Below are 18,474 nucleotides of genomic sequence, written 5' to 3' on the forward strand. Positions count from 1 at the left end.
CTGCGCTATCTGGATGAGGTGGCTTTGGGTTGGCTGGATCGTGAATAGGGTGCTGCTCTTAATGAGCCTATTACAGTGAAGGAGGTACATAGGGCTATAGAATCGCTTCCTAATGGTAAGGCGCCGGGACTGGATGGCATCACTGCCGAATTTTATAAGGCTTATGCGGACCGGGTTATTCCCCCATCTTCTCGCAATGTTTGAGGGTGCCATGGCTAATGGCATCCTTCCGGAATCTACAAGGTCTGCACTGATAACTGTGTTGCCGAAGAATGTTAAAGACCCCCTCAGTCTAACGTCTTATCGACCCCTCTCACTTATCAACACGGATAATAAAATATTAGCTAAGGTTCTCGTGAATCGACTCCTCCCACATCTTCCGGCCCTAGTGCTCCCAGATCAGGCCCGGTTTGTACCTGGACGCTCTACTCGAAATAACCTGCGCCGCCTATTTAACATTATGCATAATGTTAACCCTAGCATACCAATGGTTGCAGTGGCTCTGGATGCTGAAAAAGCGTTTGATTCGGTTGAGTGGACTTTTCTCTTTGATATATATATATATAATAATGTCCCGGTGTGGCCCCCAGCTAGCTATTGGACTCGCATTAGGAGGTTATTCACCAGGCTGGTATGGGCGGGTAGACAACCAAGGATAGCCTATGATACTCTAGCCCGGCCATATGAGATGGGTGGGATGGAATACCCTGATATATATTTATATTACCTGGCGGCTCAAGTGCAGTATATAGCTGGGTGGAACTCGCCTAGATCAGAGTCCCCGCATATAAGGTTGGCTAAATCCCTTACGTGTCCGGATGCTCTAATGGGTCTGCTATGGGGTAGGAGGGATACGGTCCCGAGAGATGAAGTCCAACCTGTGGAGATAACATGCAGGGCCTGGGAAAGATTGTGTCAATTACTGCAGTCTACTCCTTATTCCCTCCCAGAGCTACCGATGTAGAATGTGGTGGGGATTCCGCTAACGCATAAGAGGTCCTTTAAGAATCGGTTTCAAGCATTGGGGATACAGACCTTGGGGGATCTGATTCGGGATGGGTGCTTTATACAGTGGGATGAACTCAGGTCTAGAGGTGACACAGATGCAGTAACCTTATTGCATTATTGTAGGCTGAGGGGCATCATCAGGGCTAACTGGCCCGAGTTTCCTAGGCCCCCGCCAACATCGCCAGCTCTGTGTTATATAGTGCACCCGATGTCAGGGGGGAGATTGTTGTCTACCATCTATAAGTTTGTGAGGAAGGAGATGGTTGTGCAGGAAGTAGGATGTAAGAAATCATGGGAGGCTGCATTGGGGAAAACGCTGAATGAGGAGCAGTGGAAATCCACCTGCTCGCAGAAGCGGTATGTCTCCTTAAACTCGAGATACAGGCTGATCCACTATAAATATATTCACCAGGCATACTATGCCCCATTGGCACTTAGTAAATTCTCTACAGACCGGGATCCAGCGTGTAAAAAGTGTGGTGCGGATCAAGCAGATTTTTTTTCATATATGTTGGAGTTGTCCTGGTATTAGGCCCTATTGGGAAAAGATTGAAGAAGCAATGTCAGAAATGCTACGATCTTTTCACAGTTACCTACGGAGCTCTGGCTTTTAGCCCTGATTGGGGGGGGTACGCAAACTGAAAAGAAGCTGTTGGGCATGGCCTCAGTTGTGGCTAGATATCAGGTGACCAGGACATGGGGGAAGGCGGCTCCTACCACCTTCTCCAGATGGTTAGAATGCATAAGCATGTGTGAACGAAGGGAGACTATGTTTGCTTCAACACTTTACTGTGCACCAGCCGTCCGTTTTATTACTGGTCCCCTTACAGACAATACCAAAGGGACAGGATGCAAGATGAACAGTCCCCTGGACGTACTTGGACTGATATGAGAAATATAAGCCTTGGACCTGAGAACGAGAAAGATGTACCAACTTTATGTTGCCCTTAATGTGCTTGGTTATTGATTTAGAACTGTGCTTGTAGTTCCTGGTTGGGGTAGAATGGAAGGATAATGTTGGATTCAGGGGTTGGGAGGGTTGGGAGGAGGCATGGGGGAAGGGGAGTTTTTGTGTTGTGTTGATGTTGATTACGGTTTAAATACAATAAAGAAAGGTTTTTTTAAAAAAACATACCTCTGCTCTGCCTGCACTTAACCAGATCATCCTTTACGCCTTTGTTGTTTCTGTAACAACTGTGAATTATTTATTAACTTCCTTTTGTACATCTTGTCAGATATCTAATTGTATAGTTCATTTGTACCCATGTAAATAAGATACTTTTGAGGTACATCCTGACAGTTTATCTTCACCAGTGTAACTAAGAATTTTGCATCTCCTTGTACTGCGCCCAGATACCTACGGGTGGGGTGCACATTATAAATAAATAAACAAACAAACAAACATGTCATGTTACCTTCAACGTGTGTCATATTCATTTCAATGGGTGTCATATTTATTTCAATGCATGTCCTATTAATTCCAATGCATGCCTTATTCACATCAACGTGTGTCATATTAATTTCAATGGGTGTCAAAATAGTTTCAATATGTGTCATATTCATTTCAATGCATGTCCTGTTCATTCCAATGCATATTATATTCATTCCAACGCATGTTACATTCACTTCAATGTGTGTCGTATTCATTTCAATGGGTGTCATATTCATTCCATTGCATGTCGTATTCACTTCAATGTATGTCATATTCATTTCAATGGGCGTCATATTTATTTCAATGGGTATCATATTCATTCCATTGCATGTTGTATCCTCTTCAATGTGTCATATTAATTTCAATGGGTGTCAAAATAGTTTCAATAAGTGTCATAATCATTTCAATGCATGTCTTATTAATTCCAATGCATGTTACATTCATTCCAACACATGTTACATTCACGTCCATGTGTGTCATATTCATTTCAATGGGTGTCATATTAATTCCATTGCATGTCGTATTCACTTCAACGTGTATCATATTCATTTCAATAGGTGTCATATTTATTTCCATGCATGTCCTATTCACTTCCATGCATGTCTTTTTCATTCCAATGCATGTTACATTCATTCCATTGCATGTTGTATTCACTTCATCATGTGTCATATTCATTTCAATGGGTGTCATACATTTCATTAGGTTAGGGATCATATTCATTTCAATGGGTGTCATATGTGTTCCTTCTGCATGTCCTATTCACTTCAATATGTGTCATATTCGTTTCAATGGGTTTCATATGTATTCCTTTGCATGTCCTATTAATTTCAATGCATGTCGTATTCATTCCAATGCAGGTTATATTCATTTCATTGCATGTCGTATTCACTTCAATGTGTGTCATACTCATTCCATTGCATGTCATATTCACTTCATTTCAATGGGTTTCATATTCATTTCAATGTATGTCCTATTCATTCCAATGCATGTTAAATTCACTTCAGGTGTGCCATATTAATTTCAATGGGTGTCATATTCATTCCATTGCATGTCCTATTCATTTCAATGAATGTCTTATATATTGAATTTCAATACATGCTATAGTCATCTTAATGCACAACTTAATCATTTAATTGCATGTTGTATTCATTTCAATAGGTCACATTCGTAAAAGGTGTAATTTTGACATGAACGACTTCCCATAGACATTGACCTGCAGAGCCGAGAGCTGACGCGAGAGTTGGAGGGCGGGAGAGCGATGGGCTCTGGCAGAGGCGCTTGCTCGGGTGCTGCTACATGCCTCTCTCAGGCCCCGTCTTAGGCGCTGTAACGATCTTGGAAGATTGCCATTGATTTCGGGAATGCTAAGCCAATTAGATCATTGAGAATTCATCAGAGGCTGAAACGAGAACTATAAAAAATCGAGGTTGTACGATATTATCGCATTCTTTGGTGCACCGTGCATATGTGGTATGTTGCCTTCCCTCCTCCTCATCGAAGACACCTCAAGTCTTTCTCACTGAGTGGGCATCTCACCGGGGCCTCTCACACCTTCGGCGCACTCTCTCTAAATGGCCTCATTGATTTTAATTATGTCTGAGATTTATGAACCCCATTCGTTTGTGTAAATAAAAAAAGAATACAATTTGCAGCAATACACTCATACACTCATACCTGCCTGATGATTCCTGGGCCTTGACACTGCCCTGCGACTAAAAGAGAAGTTTAGCGGCACATGGACGCAAACGGGTGCACCATGAATAAAGAGCTGAGATAATAGAGGAAACAGCTGAGTAACAAAGAGAGGGATGGGCATAGTCTGCTAAGAAAGGGGGGAAGCGAGAGACAGATGGACAGCCTCAGGGGCTTGCTCGGGTGGTTGGGCCCCACTGCTCAGACTAAGCCACAAGTGAGGCTTTGAACTCTAAACATTTTACACAGTAAAGGAGGCGGCCAGTGACAACCGGAAGCCCCAGGTGGTGGTTGGGGGGATTACAAAGGGCATCAAGTTTGTAACACCCACCGTCGTGAGTTCATGCAATATGCTGGAAATAAATAATTACATATATGACAGGACCACCTGACACTACAAGGCAAGCTAAATCTACAGACATGAAAGGTACAACGCTGTCTCAGCACAGAAATCTGTCCTATGCAGGTTCGGACTGGCCTACAGCGCAAAAGTCCAATGTCTGAATCAAAAATGCAAAATACTAGTGTGGGCCCGTTTTTTGGGCCATGTGGGCCAGTTTGATAAGTTACTTCACCATGCGGCTAGTAGTTTGGACCAGTGTTGCTAAATACATATTCTTTAAAATGCACAATTTGCATCACGATTCATCAAACCTCATTGCCCCAGTCTTTGTCCTGATCTCTGGACGTCTGGCTTCTGCTACCAACCTACCCTGTTTTTGGATTATTGGCATGAAAGACAGAACACAGTCCAAAACTGAACATGTATGTATCTAAACAAATAGGAAATGAATGATTAACTTTGCTTTTGCTTTACTGTTGATGCTCTGGGACTCTTGCTTTGAAGAAGGCACGCGTCATCTGTTGTAGTGCCCATGGTACTGGGCTCCTGGTCGTGAAGGGCTTTGCTGGGCAGAGGCAGGCCCACTGCCTGGATTGTAGTTCAGGTCCCTGCAACATGGTGACCTCGGGGTTGGGTCAGGGGTGAGAGATCAGCCCTATTTTGCAGACTTTGCCGCACATGTTGTGCCTTCCCAAAGCAACTCTAGGTCAGTGTTGTTTAGTCCTGTTTGTGTGAAACTGCACACTGCAGTGTTTCTGGAGATACTCATGTTTGCTGGCTTCAGCAATTTAAAATGGTTTTCAAAGCTCCTCTTAGATTCCCAGGGCTGGTGTCTGCATTCTGTACTGTGAAGGCTGCGCAGGATTTGAGTCTGTACATAGGTCTATATAACCAAGGAATCCTGCTCAAATGTGCAGTAATCCATTTCCTTCTACGGCTGATATTTTTAAAACAATGTTCTGGCTAATTATGCAATTGGAGGAGGGTCTCTGTCCTCAGATGTAACTTTATATGGACCACAGCACCCATACCTTACCACGATTCTCCCATTTCACATGTACCATCTACTATGCATGGGCCTTCTGAGGCGCCCATACCCGACAATGTCACTGCCATTCACCTTGTGCCTGTGCTCTATGCACCTATGCCTAATGTTATTACTGCACTGTGTCCTGTATCTGAGCCTTCTGAAGCGCCCATGCCTGGCAATGCCACTGCCATTCACCTTGTGCCTGCGCTCTATGGACCTATGCCTAATGTTATTACTGAACTGTGTCCTTTATCTGAGCCTTCTGAGGTGCCCATGCCTGACAATTCCACTGCCATTCACCTTGTGCCTGCGCTCTATGCACCTGTTTCTAATGTTATTACTGCACTGTGTTCTGTATCTGAGCCCTCTGAGGCGTCCTTGCCTGACAATGCCACTGCCATTCACCCTGTGCCTGCGCTCTATGCACCTATGCCCAATGTTATCACTGCACTATGCCATATGTCTGAGCCATCCGAGGCGCTCACCACCCCACTGTCTGCTTGTACTAATAACTCCCCACCTACCCTGCTGCATGCCTCCGCACACCCTATGACCCACACTTTCAGCTGTGCTATGGTCAACGCACGCTTGGTACCTGCCCATGCCCTCGACATAAATGACCTCATCATTAGAGACAACCTTGACATCTTAATAATCACAGAAACCTGGGTTAATGAAGGCTCATGCCCGGCTCTATATCTCGCCATCCCTACAGGGTAAACCCTTTTCAGAAAAGACAGCACTCCACAGCGAGGCGGGGGAGTGGCCCTTATCGCCAGGGAAATCCTAGCTATCAGAAAGGCTGAAGGTCAACCCGGCCAGCACTGTGATTACCTCCTACTCAAAATCAATGTCTCCCACAATTGCACCATTACTATGCATATTGTTTATAGACCTCCATGGCCAATCTCAGACTTTCAGGACACCCTCATCCTCTCACCGTCTGACAACATTAAAAAGATGTCCCAAGTCATACTGCTGGGCAACCTAAACCTAGGCTACAATTATCCTAAGGATTCTCACGCCAAAACCCTCAAGAATGCCCTATCCACATTGGGCTTCTCACAAACAATTTCTGAACCCACCCACGTCAAAGGGCGTACTCTTGATTGGATTAGCCATCATAACTGCTCCATTCAAATCACTGCCAAAACACCCATCCCTGGATCCGACCACCACTATCATCAATTTAACCTTGACTCCAAAAAAGAGCCCTTCAGGCCCACCACCCCATGTCCAGCTGCTCTTGCAAGAAGCTCACTCCAATTGATAGCTGAACACATAGCACCCTTCCTATGTGTGCCTGTCCTGCAGGCTCCACTTTCCAAAAACCCGGAAACTTTAGCCAACACCTTTAAACAGACCGTTCCCCCAGCTGTCGAAGCCATTTCCCCCATCGCCCTTATAAAAGCCAAAAAATCTAAACACTCTAATGCCTAGTTCTCTAAAGAACTTCTTGACCAACGCTCTCAGATGAGGCTTGCCCTCTCAGCATGGAAAGCCAACCCCTCCGAAGCGACGAGAAGCGCCTTCAAAGCCATTTCCATAGCATACAAAGCCAACACCATGAGAGCAAAAGCAGTGTCCTCCAACTCAAGGATTAATGATGCCAAATCAGGGTCTAAAGACATCTTCACCATCTTTAGAGAACTAGAAATACCCTCCACAACCCCCACCCTCTCTCCTCAAGGATGAAATCTGGTGCAACAGTATTCAGTCTGCCATGCTAGACAAGGTAAATTCTCTACAAACCAAAATCCTCGGCCATCAAAAATTGCTGAACCTTCTCATAGCTAACTTGCACAAGAAAACACCCAGGCCCACCATAGCGAAGCCTTACCCATCCTTTGAATTCAAAGACATGACAGTCCTGTAAGTCATCGTCCTGCTCAAATCCAGCAAACCTTCCAACTGCAAGGGGGATGCCTGCCCAGCCCAACTCATCAAAGACTCGGCACATATCTTAGTACCCTCATCATTCCAGGTGGCCCATGTCCCAACTGGTCTTAAGGAAGCCTGGGTACGCCCACTCCTAAAAGAAACATCCTTCAACCCTATGGTCCCAGGGAACTGCAGGCCCATCACTACTGTCCCATTCTTACTCAAAATCTTGGACAAACCTGCAAGTCCAAAAATACCTTGAAGAGAACCGTCTCCTCGGCCTGCGGCAATCGGGCTTCTGCCCACGACTTGGCACTGAAATGGCTCTCCTAGACTTAAAGAACCAAATGGATGATCTTAGAGAAACAGGCAAACCTGCACTCTTATTGCTCTTGGACCTTTCCGCTGCCTTTGACCTGGTGGATCACAAGACCTTGTGCCGCCACCTAGCAACTGAGGCTAATTTCTCCCCTAAAGCGTGTGACTGGGTTACCTCCTTTCTCCAAGAGAGGGTCATGAAAGTCTTCTCTGACTCAGCCTGTGCAACCCAGATCCACATCAAATGTGCTGTTCCACAGGGATCTTGCATAGCGCCCACACTGTACAACCTATTCGCAAGGCCTTTGTTCAGCATCCTTGACTCCATGGGCATCTCATATACCAATTACGCAGATGACACAGGTGCTTATCCCACTCATGACTATGAAGTAGATATGAACACGCTCACCATCATCTATTCTACTATCCAATCCTGGATGGCAGACAACTGGCTCTGCCTCAATAGCAAAAAAACTGAACTTCTTCTCATTGGGTCACCCACCACCCTAGGCAACCTCGATCAGCAAGTACTCATCCTTTACTATCGACTACATCCCCATCAAGGTCTCCAGCAACGTCAAGACACTTGGAGTCTACCTAGACTTAGATCTTACCATGGACAGACAGATGAATGCCATCTCAGCATATTACTCTAAAGTTCTTAATGCTGCCAGACCCTTCCTATCGCGCCAGCATTGCCTCACCATTGCTAGTGCAATAATTGGTTCAAGGCTGGCTTATTGTAATGCCCTCTTTGTAGGGACCTCCTGCAAAAATCTTGCCAAACTACAACTGGTTCAAAACAACGCCCTCTGGGCAGCCACAGGAACCTCCAGAAAAGATCACATCTCCGAAGTTAGAAGGCACGCCCACTGGCTCCCGGTCAAAGAGAGAATTGTGTTCAAAACCCTTGCACTCACTCACAAATGCCTCCATGAACTGGCACCCCCGTAGCTGGCTCAAAGAATCACCATGCACACCGCCACAAGACCTCTGAGGAAGGGATACTGCAACATGATTCTCACCCCAAGGACTCATAAAGTCCGCGCGGGGGGCTCCAGCTTTCCCACATTGGCCACTACCCATTGGAATGCACTCCCCACTCACCTACGAATGATACAGTCTCACCAAGCATTCCGTTAAGCAATCAAAACCAAGCTTTTTGTCTGAAAGTAAAATGTCAATGACTGCCTGTATTATGATGTAACTGTATTATGATGTAACTGTATCATGTCACTGTATCGACTTTATGTTTGCAACTCCTACCATTCCCGTACTGCATATAGTGTGTACCTGTAACCATGAGACCTCTGGACGCACGTTTTTCAAATTAATCAAAACTTCTTACAATTTCTTATTGCAGCTCCTCGATGCCTCCGGGCTGCAAGTGTGCTATACAAATGCGAATAAATAAAAATAAATAACCAGGGAGAGGGAGTGGTACGATCAGCCCAGCACTATTCATAAACACTTTTCTAGCTTGCCCACCTCAGTCTGACCTACAGTTAGGGGCTAATTCTAATGATGGAGCAGTGAGCGTGTTAATTAGCACATCTCACTGCGCCATATCTTGACGCTCAGGCGCCACGACTATTCTGAAGTGGGCCTGGGCGTCTTCATAAAGCACAAAAGTGCTTTCTTTGTAATCCGCCTGTTTCTAGTGAAAACAGGTGGATTGCAGAATTTCTGCAACGAGGGATTCGTTATTTAACGAAAATGCTGGCGAGATCAAAACAAGTAATTAACGCATTTACATATTTTTCCCTGCCCAATTGTAATGAAATTACATATTTCAAATGGACCTAGTAGGGGCAAGATTCCCCAGCCAGCTACCAATATTTGTTCAGTATTTCATAATAAGGGATGTTTCTGGTGGCACCAATTTGGTATTGTACTTCGGGGCCGGTTTCACACACTTAGGAAATTGGAGGAGTGCCACAAGAATACCCATGCAAAAAGACAGATTACAAAAGGGCTGGTTGTTAGGTCGGTTTTCAGCCCTTCCTATCAACCGGCACCAATATTCCAAAAGTGGCGTATTCAGTCCGAAATAATTCACCACCTTCCTAAAAGGTTTCAATTATCAAAAATGTTGTTAACACTTTTTATGAGATTTTCTGTAATTAACACCCACTTAAGAATCGTTAATAGCAGTCTCTCTACATGATCGCAATAAAAATCACAAGCATTAGAAATACTAGCCATCTGCCAACTGTCTTTGTGCAATTCATCCCACTCCAAAGCGGTTGTGGTTTTCTTTCCAACACCAAGAGGAAAGCAAAACACACAATCGTGTTTCATTCATGCCAAAAGGAAATAATGCTGTAATTCAAATGTATTGGGCCTCATTATGAGGTTGCCGGTCCGGATACAACGGTACCGGTAAGCTTGCCGGTACTGTTGTATCCAGACTGGCAAACTCTGAGTTGTGCTCGCGGGTGCCTTTCATTCTGCCAGGCCTGGCCTGGCGGAATGAAAGGCACCCGCGAGCGCCGCGAAGCCTATAGCACCGGCACAGTAATAAACCGTGCCAGTGCTACAGGCATCCCCATTCCCAGCTCCGACGAAAGGGCACTTACCATGAAAATTATAGCTATAAATTAGTCACTGAAGATGACATCCAGAGGATCACAAGCGAACTTGTACCTAATATGGATGAATTGCCAAAGGACTCTGAAGGCGCTCACAGAGAAGGATTGAGGCGTCACAAAACAGCCAAGAGACATCATATACCAGGATCGAGGCAATTTAAAAGCTGAATACACCCCCGAGGGGGAGTACACAATCGACTTGAGAAATTGCCAGCAACTCGAAAGGGGTGCTCTCACCCAGTCTCCATCACCGTAATCAAATAATATTTCAGTGAAGTTAACCAGCGTACATAGGGTTTGGGTGAACCGGGAGTTGGGTGTTTGGTATTAAGTATGGATGCTTTTGGTAAATGTCTAATTGGTGTGTCTTAGGTGGCATATCCTCCTGGTGGACCGAGCAGTAGATTTTCATTAATGTGATCTTAGTTAATTCGAGTTCATAGATAAGTCAGGATTGAATAGGGGGGCCTCGAAACAGATAGGAGGTTGTTGTTGCTATATGACCTGGAGGACCATGATCAGCTGGTGGTCTAGTCCATAGCCTATAATGATAGTGCAGCAAGACTGGACACCAGGGGGGGGGCAGATGGGAGACAAATCAAAGGGGTCATGATTTCAATTAATAAAATAACATTTATTTTTACTGTGAAAGATATTGGGTATTCGCGGTGTCAAAGACAACGGTTATAGGTCAAAGGTTCGAATCAAAAGGACCGAAATGCAATAGAGTCGATTTTTTTTTTTTGCTCGGTCCACTAGGAGGATATGCCACCTAAGACACACCAATTAGACATTTACCAAAAGCATCCATACTTAATACCAAACACCCAACTCCCGGTTCACCCAGCCCCTATGTACGCTGGTTAACTTCACTGAAATATTATTTGATTACGGTGATGGAGACTGGGTGAGAGCACCCCTTTCGAGTTGCTGGCAATTTCTCAAGTCGATTGTGTACTCCCCCTCGGGGGTGTATTCAGCTTTTAAATTGCCTCGATCCTGGTATATGATGTCTCTTGGCTGTTTTGTGACGCCTCAATCCTTCTCTGTGAGCGCCTTCAGAGTCCTTTGGCAATTCATCCATATTAGGTGCAAGCTCGCTTGTGATCCTCTGGATGTCATCTTCAGTGACTAATTTATAGCTATAATTTTCATGGTAAGTGCCCTTTCGTGGGAGCTGGGAATGTGGATGCCTGTAGCAATGGCACGGTTCATTACTGTGCCGGTGCTACAGGCTTTGCGGCGCTCGCGGGTGCCTTTCATTCCGCCAGGCCAGGCCTGGCAGAATGAAAGGCACCCGCGAGCACAACTCAGAGTTTGCCAGTCTGGATACAACAGTACCGGCAAGCTTACCGGTACCGTTGTATCCGGACCGGCAACCTCATAATGAGGCCCAATACATTTGAATTACAGCATTATTTCCTTTTGGCATGAATGAAACACGATTGTGTGTTTTGCTTTCCTCTTGGTGTTGGAAAGAAAACCACAACCGCTTTGGAGTGGGATGAATTGCACAAAGACAGTTGGCAGATGGCTAGCATTTCTAATGCTTGTGATTTTTATTGCGATCATGTAGAGAGACTGCTATTAACGATTCTTAAGTGGGTGTTAATTACAGAAAATCTCATAAAAAGTGTTAACAACATTTTTGATAATTGAAACCTTTTAGGAAGGTGGTGAATTATTTCGGACTGAATACGCCACTTTTGGAATATTGGTGCCGGTTGATAGAAAGGGCTGAAAAACCACTTTTTTTCCTATACTGATGCCAAAAAAAAAAATACATTTAAAAAAAGGCATTCAACCCTTTTTTTAGGTCCTATTGACTCGACCCTATTGCATTCGGTCCTTTTGGTTTCGAACCTTTGACCGGATACCAAAGACAACATTTGGTGTGCGTACTACTATCTGAAGGCATGGCAGTCAAGGTGGGGGCATCAAGTAGGTTCAACTTCCCTGTCAAAATGGTAAGTCCATAGGTACACTTGGTAACTGGTTCTCACAACACCCGCAGGGTCAACTCCCCCATGAAATGCTAGTCCAAGAATTCTTATGCTCAAAGCTCGACTTGCACTGTTTAAGGGAAATCCATTGGTTGAGGGGAAAGGAACCAAAGAAATAAGGGAGGTCCTCCACGCCTCAGTCGCTGAAATAGAGTGGCGTGTTGCACTAGTTGTATCTAGTACGATTGGCTGGTGGTGGAAAAGATCATTAGAGACCCTTGAGGGACGCTGCAGTTTCATTACAATGGAAAACAATAACGGCGGGCTCAGTCTGTTGCCCGAATGAGGTTCAGATTACATTCTGGGATGGAGTCAAAGAGAAATTCAAGGAGTTTGTAGGGGGGCCTCTGCTGGTGGGAGGGGACTTTAACATGGTTCTCAACCCTCTTAGGGATAGGAAGAGAATGAGGGACACAACAGTAACTGCCCCTCAAATGAGTGAGGCTAATAGATTCAATCTGATTGTTCAGGAGTTAGATCTGACAGACTCATTGATTCATCCAACCATGGGGGACCCCTTTTTCACCTACCACTCCCAAACACATGCTTCCTTTTCTAGAATAGATATCATATTGGTTGATTTCAGCCTAAAAGGATACGTCTCTTAGTCTGAGAGAATCTGGGGAGTTGGTTATCCTGAATGAATATAGGGAGATGGAGCTGCAATGATTGCCTACTTAAGAAAAAGGCAACAGCACTGATTTCACTGACGGAAGTTAAATACTACTTTGAGTTTGATGACAAGGGGGAAACGAGTGCCCAGTTTCTATTGGAAGGCTTTAAAGTGACTCTGCATGGGATCCTCATACGGATTGGGGCACAGAAGACGTGGGAAAGACAGTGCCTAGCTAGAAATAGACTTAAGGGGAAACATAGAGATTTCACATTCGGGGGCTGTAGGGAGTAGAGAGGTTTTGTGTCACAAGCACGGTTTGCAAAGCTAAAACAGTTTAAAGCACAGTGAAGGCAGTTGGTACAGGAGACGGAAAAGAAACTCCTGTTTTTAAAACAAAGGTACCATGAAAAGGGTGACTGCAAATCCAAAATGGTGTTTGGTATCAAGAGACGGGAGGGAAACACGGTTTGTGACTCAATAAGCATGGGCAAAGAGTTCAGGGCCTATAATGAACAACTTTACATGTCAGAATATGAGGGCGGTGGATCCCATATAAATAACTGTCTTAACTCAATCCCGATCCCTGGCCTATCCCAAGAACAGGCTGAGGGTATAACGGAGACCATCACGGAGGAGCAGGTAGTCTGTACAATCACAAATATGAAGTGTGTTACAACGCCAGGGGATGACGGATTCATTGTTGGATTCTATAAAATGAACCGCTCTCCATTAGCTCACTTAGTTTGAGTATTCATCAACATTCTGGAAGGGGGTTCACTTCCAGAAACAATGGTCAGTGGCACAATAGTGGTTATACACAAGATGGGCAAGGACCCGGCATCCTGCTCCTCATACAGACCAAATATCCCCATTAAATAGTCATGTGAAGTTCCTGGCTATGCTGCTGGGGAACAGAATTGACAGTGCCCTACCATGTCCAATCCATGGTGACCAAGTAGGCTTTATAATGGGAAGGCAAGGGTCGGACAATATAAGAAAAATCATTGACCACATGCACATATCACAAAGTAAGGGCCTGGATGCAGCATTGGTCTCATTAGACTCTGAGAAGGACTTCAATAGGGTGGAATGGCTCTACCTAACAACAGTATTAATAAAAATGTGATTCAGGGTGAATTTTCAAAATCAGGTATCAGCCCTCTAAAGCACCCCGAAAGCAAGAATCAAAGTTAATGGCTCTTTAACAGAACCACTAGCCTTATCAAGGGGGAAGAGACAGGACTGCCCTCTTTCCCTGCTATTATATGCCTTATCAATGGAACCCTTGGTGTTCGCAATATGAGCAAACCGCGCTATGAGGGGTATCCAATGTGGAGGGACGGAATTTAAGCAGTCACTATTTGCAGATGATATATTAGCTTCTATAGATGATACACATGGTTCTCTCCATGCTCTCATGACACACATGTCCACAGATGGATATTTTTCTTTGGTAAAGATCAATCTAGGAAAGTAGAGTGTGATGCTGATCTGCTCAATGGGCTCTAATTTGAACACAGTCACTATAGGACTTGTGGGATGAAGGTAGAGAAACATGCCATCACGTACTTGGGGATCAACATTGGTAAATATTCATTTCAATCCTATTATTGATAATATTAAAAGAGATCTTAACCGTTGGGCTACAATGGTGCGATCATTGTACGGCCAAATGATAACCTTAAAAAATCAATATCCTTCTCTGATTTTTTTTGTCTCTTTACAGCTATACATACTATCCTCCTGGATAGCTATTTTAGAGAAATAGAGAAATAGATTAATTGGGCAAAAGTAAGTTCATAGAATAAAACAATCTGTGCTAACATTACCAAGGGATTACGGGGGGGAGGGTTGCCCGATATTTGCTTATACTATAAGGCCTCACAACTGCAAATCCTAGTGGAGCACATGAGGGATGACCTGGGAATTAGTGAACTTATTAGAAGACCTGGAAACTCATCCCGAAAAGGTTAGAGATGTATTGTGTTCTCCATCGAGGTTGATCCCTAGGAGACTGATAAACCACCCACCACTGAGAGTATTGTGGTACATCTGGAAGAAGAAAAGCAGAAATCAGGACTTGTCTTCATGGTACTAGCCATTTACATTGGTATGGGATCCCCACTAAATCTTGCATGGCATAACTTTCATCACACACAGGGATGGTTTGGAAAGAGTGAGCAGGGAATCTATTTGTACAGGGGTCCTTGATTGAATATGATGCTCTCCAGGGTGTCCTGGGTTGAGAGCCAATTTCTGTCTTTGAATATTTGCGACTAAAGGGGGCATTAATGGATACAAAATGGGGAGACATTCTAACCAGACATTTGACCATTTTTGAGAAAGTGATAGCGACATCCGAAAATAGCAAAGGGATCCTGTTTAAACTCTATATAGTCCTATCTACTTCACATATATGGAATAGGCAGAACTTTAAAAAGCTCTGGGATAACTTTGCGGCCAAAGACATATCCGTGGAGACTTGGAGGAGAATGTTTATTGTTACCTTCCCTGTAAACCTATTTATGTCAACTATAGAACACGATTTTAAAATGCTACTTGGTTGGCAGAGAGACCCTCTCAGACTCTCCAAAATGTTTGAAGGCACATCCCCACTGTGTCCAAGGGCATGTGGTAAAATATGCTCCTGTTTGCATATGTGGAGGCACTGCCCGAAAATACAGACATACTGGGGAGAACAACTAAAGTGGATTAAAGATCTAACGGGGAATGAACTAGCAATGTATCCTATGTAAATGTTTTTAGGGACACCCCCAGCGGGCGGTGAGGACTTAATCCCTAGGATGTATAAAGCAATGATAAGGGCATTGAGAGCAGCAGTAGCCCAGAAATGGAAATCACTTGAAACTTCAGGGGGGATGGTGGAAACACAAACTGCAAGACATGTTCATAATGGAAAAACTCACAGCCATATTTAACGACCATATGTGGTTGCCTGATGAACAATGGGGCCCACTGATTAGAAAGTGGGACCTTGACGCTACATGAGAGGTTTCCCTGGACGATGATTAGGGTGACACTCCCACTGGCAGCTGGCTAGGATGGACTGGGGAACAGGCCGGAAAGGATTTATAAATTACAGAAATGATGACGAGATGTGTTAACACTGCGCTTGGGAGAAAAGCTCAAGGGCAATGCCGGGTTCGCGCTTTGAAACCTCTGGGTGTTAAGCGCGTTATAAATAATCAATCATATTTTAGCATATCATCTGATGCAGAGTTAGAATAGGAGGGTGTTCCCCTAATAGTAGCACAGAGTCAGGGAGGAGAGTTTGCTGGGACATGACAGACAACTGCTACTAATAATGGCATACCACTGTAAATTCTGATGTCATGCTAGTTGTGATCACAATGTATTTTGTTTTCATTATGTAAGTTTTGGGGGCAGGGGAGGGTTCTCTGGGAGACTTTATTGTTGTGCATTATTGTGCATGTATTTATTAAAATTGCAAAAACTTCAATAAAACACCAGTTTACAACAAAAGAGCCCCTCACCGCCTCAGCGTCAAGTGTGCCTTTCAAGTAATGAACACAGCATGCAAGAGCGTTCATGCTGTGTTTCCTTTCTTTGTCAGCATGGATGATGTGAAGGAAGGCAGGCTCCCAGCCAAGAGGGAAGAAGAGGGGTCAGGAGGAACTATAGCCAGAGGAAAGAGGCTATAGGAAGGGAGAATGGCTGAGAATAGGAGTATGTGGGGGTAGACAGAATGAGGAAGACATGAGAATGCCAGACAGGAGCCAGAGAGAAAGCATGGGAGTCAGAGGAGAAAATGCAGAACAGAACAGAAAACAAGGGTGCTTGGAACAGGATGCAGGGACACAGAATTGGGTATAGATGGGAGAAGAAAGAAATGGATTGAACAAGGAGACTACAGGATAATGAAAGAGGACTCAACAGTGAGACTGCGCAGGACAGACGATTCAGCCTTATCCTTTAGAAAAGCACACATAATTATAATGTGTAAAGGATAGAAACAGGAAAAGAGGGTGGGCCAGGATGGAGGGATAGAATGGGAGAAAGAGACATAATGGGTGGAAGAGACAGAAAGCTAGGAGTCAGAGACAGAATAGGAGGGAGAGAGACTAGAACAGACAAGGAGGGGAGAGACAGACTATTAGGAAGAGTTGAAATAGGACAGACCAGAAAGGAGAGTCAGAATAACACAGACCAGGAGGGAGAGGCCAACTAAGAGGGAGAGACATAATAGGAACGACAAAAGGGGAGAAACAGACTAGAGGAAGGAACAGACTAGGGGTAAAATATGGAATAGATGGGAGAGTCCGAATATGACAGAGATGGGGAGAGACAGAATAGGTGGGAGACAGAATGCAAGGGACGCACTAGATCAGAATAAAAGGGAGACACAGATACGAAAGAAGAGACAGAATCGAGCCGAATAGGAGGGAGGGAGAGAATAAAAGAGAGACAGAATAGGAGGGAGGAACAGCATGAGAGGGGCCAACTAAGAAAGAATAAGGGGGCAGCACAGAATGGAAGGGAGAGACTAGTACAGAGAGACAGAATAGGAGGCTGAGGCAGAAAATAGGAGATGGAGTCGGAAAGAATAAGAGGGAGGCACAGAACAGGAGGGTGAGAAAGAACAGGAGGAAGAGAGAGATAAGACAGAACAGGAGGGAGAGATAGAATACGGTGGAATAGGTAGGAGAGAGAGAATCGTCAGGAAACTGAAAAGGAGGGAGAGAGAGAGCACATGGCAGTAGGGAGGGAGATAGCCAGAATGGGAACTGGGGCATACAGAATGAGAGGGTGACAGTACAGGAGAGTGAACTGAAAGGAGGGGTGAAAGAGAAAAAAAGGCTGAGAAAGCTAAGAGAGAATGGGGATGAGACGGAAAATGCTGGGAGAAGTAAAAGAAGAGAAAGAACAGGAAAAAAGTGGCAGAATGAGAATGCAACTAAAAGAAGAGTCAGGATTGAAGGAAAGTGAAATAAAGGATGCAGAGGAGAGACAGAGAATACACATGGTAGAGAATAAAAAGAAAGGACTGGTGGAGGGCAAAAGAAACAAGAAAGAAGCAATGAAAGTGTCTAACAAATAGAGATAAAGGACATAATTTGTGCAATGGGAGGGAAGAGAGAGAGAGTGCAAGTGGGAAGATATAAGAATGGGAGAATGGCTAAAGGTGGCAGTCAGGACTGATGAGGAAGAGGGAAGGCCGAACGGGGGCAGTGAAGAAGGAAAAGAGGGAACAGCAGACACATAATTAAAGTGAGGGAAACTGGTTAAGATGGGCAAGAAAGAAGCGTGTATTAGACAGTGAGGCAGCAATAAGGAATTTACAGTAAGAGAGACATAAGTGCTCGAGGAAGCCAGCGGGTCTGCTTCACAGGGCAAATCCCATCATTGGTTGCTAACACTCTGTAGTTCAATGGTAAGGAAATGTCTGCTCACTCTCAACACTTCTGGATATAAGTGTGCCAAAGCAGGCATCTGCCCCAGCCCTCCTCCAACAAAAGCAAACGTCTCAACTCTTCCTCGTTTTGGTAGTGCAGCAGAACAATTGCTTGATATTGAACTC

Source organism: Ambystoma mexicanum, chromosome 3q (assembly GCF_040938575.1).
Source record: "Ambystoma mexicanum isolate Mex_15411 chromosome 3q, UKY_AmexF1_1, whole genome shotgun sequence".
Taxonomy (NCBI): Eukaryota; Metazoa; Chordata; class Amphibia; order Caudata; family Ambystomatidae; genus Ambystoma; species Ambystoma mexicanum.